This window comes from Labrus mixtus, chromosome 1 (genome assembly GCF_963584025.1).
Source record: "Labrus mixtus chromosome 1, fLabMix1.1, whole genome shotgun sequence".
In the NCBI taxonomy this organism is placed as follows: Eukaryota; Metazoa; Chordata; class Actinopteri; order Labriformes; family Labridae; genus Labrus; species Labrus mixtus.
The window spans coordinates 8,339,810-8,345,770 of record NC_083612.1 but is presented as its reverse complement, the minus strand read 5'-3'; the positions used below and the strand labels follow the sequence as shown (position 1 = coordinate 8,345,770).

At 40.3% G+C, this 5,961-nt stretch overlaps 1 long non-coding RNA gene across 1 annotated transcript; it reads right to left on the bottom strand.

Moving 5' to 3' along the window:
• Positions 1-1,312: 1,312 nt before the first annotated feature.
• On the bottom strand, positions 1,313-2,468 carry LOC132984479 (uncharacterized). The gene is made up of 2 exons (XR_009674928.1): positions 2,207-2,468; positions 1,313-1,773 (listed from the first exon to the last, which is right to left on the bottom strand). It is a non-coding gene; the product is annotated as an uncharacterized LOC132984479 (long non-coding RNA).
• Between the last annotated feature and the right edge of the window lie 3,493 nt (positions 2,469-5,961).

Here is a 5,961-nt window from a genome sequence, read left to right as displayed (position 1 = left end):
AACTCAACTGAACCTAATATGCTGTGTAGGTTATAGAGGATGACATTAACGTTACATGGTTGACGTCGTGTCTTAAGATTTGTGCAAACGGTTACCAAATTTAAAAAAATAATCACTTTGTATGAGTTCAGTGAAATTTAATCTGGTTATTAATATAGTTCTTAATCGTTACAGATGCTCTTACACAGAATATAGCAGTAGAAATATAAAATATAAATAACATATGGAATGAAAATAAGATATAAAGCAATTAGTCTAAGAAATAGTTTGAAGAATACAGCCATGTACCGAGCTCATGTTAATAATAAATGAGTTACTGTGTGTTCTGTACTGAAGCACAGAGACTGTTAATGATTTAAATAATTCAGGTTATATTTGTTTCATGTTAAGATGAAGTACTATCCACAATAAATTGCTTAATTTTTCCTCACACAAAATCTGAGGCAATTTGATGTGGAATATCATTGTGCAAGTGAGTGAGAGAGCTGAAAACAGCATGATTACAATCAGGTTTATCTTCTTAACTTTGAATAGATGTTGATTACCTGAATACTCTACCTTTGTTGTCTGGGTAGTACACTGTTGAATTTATAAATGTGCTCTTACACACAGATGAATACAGAAAAATAGATGAGAACAAAACAATGATTTAATGAATAACTGATATTTTCTCTCTTTCTTTGCCATCCTGAAGACCCCGCACTAAAAGTCCATGTTCTCCTGGATCCATGTCACATGCTCGAGCTTCTTCTGAATTACTTTTCAACAGTCGAAGTTCTGGTGAGAGAAGATGGCCAGCAGATAAGACGGCAGTACATGAAGGAGCTCCACAGGCTTCAGGAGGAGAAGGAGGAGGGTTTGCACCTTGGAAGACTGTATTCATGCTTCAGCTGTTCAAATAAAAATAGATCTCCTCCTAACAACTTGCATTCAAACCATTTTCTTCCCATTTTAAAACCCTTTGTCCAGTTTAGATGGGAGAAGTTGATATTATGTGATATTGACCTGGGAAGACTACATTTCTAAATCATTTGTAACTGTTTTCATTCACAAGTTATTGAACTTATTTACTCTCCATGTATCTTGATTTAAGAATGGGGCTGTGTTTAAGGGCATATTTTTGCAATGACTCTTTTCCATCCCACTTTCAGAAATGAACTACATTAGTATTTGGTAAAAAAAAATGTCAAAAGAATAAAAAGTTGTGTAAAAGTAGACTTCCTTCCCTTAGCTATTGAGTTGAGCATCAATGCACATTTTAGTCTTGTCAATTCAAATCTGAAATGTATACTCATAAGTAGAGACAAAGGAGTGCATTTATATAGAAATATTTATTTAATCTGAAAAACCACATTCAAAAAGCCTGTTTTTACAGCAGAGATTAAAATGTTCACAGCTTGGTACAAAACAGACAAATAGGTCTGATTAGCTCATGTCTCGATCGACACACTGTACGGGGGTCGTTTGATTTGATGAAGGATAAGAGTTATTCACAATAAGGCGTGTAGCTGACCAGCTTGACAGGTGGGCGCGGTGTAACGGTTTGTCAAGAGGCTTAAAACCCGCCTCAGCCTCAGCTCTCAGCCTGTGGGTGACATCACTCAGGCCATCCGGGGGAGACCTCCCTCACAGCGAGCTGTTGAAGAGAAGCAACCGAAGTCCACCCCAGAAGAACCAACACATACAGATGTTGTTGAGGCTCAGGTTTCTTCCTCTGTCTCTGCAGCTCTCTGGGCACCTCGACGGACAAGTCACCAATAATCCACACTGTGTCTATAGGAGAAATACAAAGGTGTTCAATTAATGCCTCAGACAAGACAAAATGTACAGTTAACTACATGTGACAGCTCAGGCTGTTTTTTGGTTATTAGCCACATCTGCAGGAATAATATTGAACAAGGTAGCTGCAACTCATAATAATAGATGCCAGTCTTAAACACTATTATTTCTAATACTTAAAGTTTTTGGTGTGCAGCTGACACTGTCCACAGACTCCATGACTTCACAGGGTTCAATAGAAAACAAATGTCTTATAATAAATACTAAATCATTATTTTTCAATTGTCATGTTCACCCACCCTCTGACAAATAACTAATAACCATAATTGTATATTTAAAAAAGTGTAGTTTTAAGACTTTAATTCAATATTTGGGTTGAAGATAATTAGTTTTAACTGTGTTGTATAAAAGTTAAATGTTAACTTACTGTTTATAGAGTTTTCTCAGGACCAGCAGGAATAGGGGATGATAGCAGCCTAGCTGTTAGCTATGCTTTGATGTGAAATGGAACGTCGAACTGAATGGGCGGAGTTAAGTCCCGCCGGCCCCGCCTTACTGCTGTGTCTAGATTGAGCCGAAGTTAGGTTGAGACTGCAAATCCAATATGGATGCGGCCCTCGATTGGACTCATTTGCTGCCTATGTAACAGACGGGTCAGGGTTCGTCCAGTAATATTTACAGTCTGTGGGGAAAACAGGGAGGATCATTTATTGTAAAACAAAAAAAAGAGCTTTGACTCAACGATGACTCATCCATCCATCCATCCACCCATCCATTATCCATCCAGACTTCCATTCATCAATCAATCCTTCCATCCCTCCATCCATGCATCCATCCCTTTTTCTACCGCTTATCTGGGTCACGGTGGCAGCAGGCTAAGTGGGTTGACCCAGGCAACCTGAGGTATTTCCAGGCCAGAATGAGGTTCTGGGTCTCTTCCCAGTTGGACCTCCCCGGAAGACCTCCAAAGGCAGGTGATCAGGAAGCATCCTAAACAGATACCAGAACCAGGAGCGGCGGCTCTACTCCAAATTCTCTCTGGATGTTTGGGCACCTCACCCTATTTCTGAGGCTAAGCAGATCTATCATTCTTCATTCAAATTCAGCTGTTACATTGCTTTCTTCGAAAACCACAGACTCCATTCACAATTTTTTTTAATTTTTTATCTCATCAAAGAAGGATGCTGCTTGTCTACCACTACCACAAGTGGTAAGTAGTCCAGTTCTTTTTGCAAAACAAAATACTTATAAAACTTGTGACATTCTCAATAGCCCCTGCTATACAGAACACTGGAGTTGCTGGTCTACCACCAATACATACATAAAAGTCAACACAACACAAACTATCTGAACGGATGTGGAAGCAGGAGACAAGAAAAACCTGTTTATTAGGTGAAATGATTTGCTTTCGTCAATGGGGTGTGTTGGCTTTGAAGAGAGTGATGTCATTGCGGTTTCTGCTCGGAAAGCTTCTACTCTCTCTGTAGTGAATCTTTTTGTATTCGTTAGAAAGATGTGATAACAATCTGGAGCACATCCATTACAAAAACAAGCACTTTAAGTGGACGTAATTTGATTTGATGCATTTTTGCCCCCAAGGTTTACTTGGCAGTCATTCCAGCCTATTTCTTGTCTGCTGAATGAAGTGATCTACAGACCTGGCTCCAAACTACTTGAACCTTTTAGTCTTTAAAGGAAGACTTGCAACTTTTTACACATAAATATATCAGAAATCAAGTCTATCCTGTGTAAATGTGTCTCTGAGTCACGACTGTCTACAATGAGAGAGAAGCTCCAGTCCCGCTGGCTGTGTTGTTGTCAGAGCTGTGTTTACATGGACGGGACGGCCGGCTCCTCCCCTTGTGTATAAAAACTGTTTTAGTCAAGGACTAGAGATAAGAAGAAGAACATGCTTAATGCTTATTTGAATGTCACAAAAGTGTTTTCAGATCACGGTCATTTAGTGACAATTTATGTGCAATATGAAGCTACGAGCTAACTAAAGAGTGCTAACATTAGCATGCTAACACAACAATGCAGGACACAGGTGATTGCAGCTCTCTAAACGGTGCCTAATTATGGTGCGTTCTAATTCATAACTCCTTTGTGTGAACACGAGTGGAGAGGGGTTGGAGGTGTGTTATTGGAGGAGAGGAAGGGGCTTCAGTGTGGAGGAGGTGTGGCCAAACAGCAGTTTGTTTTGGTTTCATGCTGGTGCTCAAGGGCGACATCTACTGGATCAAAAAGTCGCACATTCTTAATTTAAGACCCCAAAAGTGCCTACAGGTCCAGAAACAAATGTGAGTTTCTCTTTAAGTATAAAAGATCTGAATCCTTTTTTATGTCTGCTGATTATAGACCAGCTGCATGTAAACAATAATCTGCAGTGCATTCATTATTTTGTTCTGTAATAAACTGATCTTCTCTATGCTTGTACACAAGCGCTATAGTTTTGCTCAAAGGCACTTCAGCATTTTTTTTTTACGGCTCTGCATTCCCTCGTTTTGATGACAGGCAGTGATTTCAGTATTTCTGTACACACCTTGTGATTCTATTAGACTTCTATAAGTTTTATTGACAAGTTTCTGGCACAAAGTCAAGTTTCAGAGTTTTACAACATGAACAAGCCGGTGTGTGAATAAAAACCGCAGCTGAATTTAAAAACCTGACATGAGTGACATGACTTCAGGGTGAAAACCTTTTAGACTGGGAACAGAAAACCTCCAAAACCAAAAAGTTCTGCCTCATGCTCTCCTTTTTGTGTGAGCTATAGTGCAACCTGCGAAACTTTCAGCCTCTCCTCCTCGTCTTTCTGCCGTGCAGCGCTGCACTCTCCGCTCAGATGATGACAGCGGCTGAAATCCAGAAAACAACTTTCCCAGGTTTCCCTGAAGCATATTTGGGCAACATTCACCTCCCGAGCAGCAGAGGAGGAATTATTTTCAGGAGGCTTCTGGGAAAACGCAGCCTTAAAGGATTAGTTTTCAAGATATGTGTGTAAAGTTCTGTTAACGCGGGACATGTGTGTTAACGTGAACTGTGCAGTTTGAATGTTTGAGCCAAGACAAGCTCGCAGCTGGACCGATTCCCCGAGTCTGATTGTTGCTGTTTGGTGTAGGAAGAACTGAAAAATGTAAGGGAAGTTAATGCAGAGGCTATTTTTACTGGCTGTGCAACAGGAAGAAGAAGGCGGAGAAAAAAGAAGAAGAAGACAGTCTGTTAAAGTCAGTGACTTTAGGTCAGACTGCTTTAAATCTTCACTGATGAATTGATGTCTCAAAGTAGAATGGATTCAATCCCGCAAACACCGTTAGGTTGCCCAAAACACTCATCATGGTATAAATGTTGCTGAAAATAGTCTCCAACAAATGTACTATTTCCTACAATGTCTGTGATAAAAACTGCCTGAGACATCTGCCTTTTTTTAAAGCACTTACTGTTAGCAAAGAGATAAATTGAGGGGCATGCAAAGAGAAGACAAAGTCAATAAAAAGTCAGCATTTTCTGCAAATGTCCCTGATTTCAATGAAGCTGTGTCCCAGCAAATTGAAAGTGTTGCTTGAGGTTAACGTTTGCATGTATCCTGAATCCTTTATTAATAATCTTAAAACATTGAGAGTCAAACGGTCAGACGCTGAGCTTGACACAGACATGTTCAGTGATCTGTGGCTAACTAGCTAACGTACAGGTGGGGACATTGGTGCTTTGGAGCAAACGATAAAAAGTTCACCAGTCAGGTGTCCGTGACAGAAACTTTGTGGGCCCTATCGTACGCCTGGTGCAAAGTGTTTTGGCATGCAGAGCAGGTGTCTTTCCTATTTTCCTCCTGACCGTGTTGTCATGTAACGCCCAGCTCTCAAGTTCTTTAAATAGCAAATTAACGTGTGCTCCCGTTGTTTTAAAACCAGGTGTGGCTCTATCCTGAGGTTGAGAATATGACTGCGCCTTAGACCACCTAAAACCTGGTCTAAAGTCTGAAGTCTGTGGCGCTGTTTGTTCCTGATATAAGAGGACGCGTTAGAAAGCCATATGAGTTCACAACGCACGGCTACTGAGCTGAATCCACACACACACAGGATGCACAACGGCGCTACTACTCCACAGTTTAATCAGTGCATTTGCTGATATGTTCAAACTGTATAAATGAGGCAGAGGGCTGAGTTTCCAAGTTTCCAAGTTTCC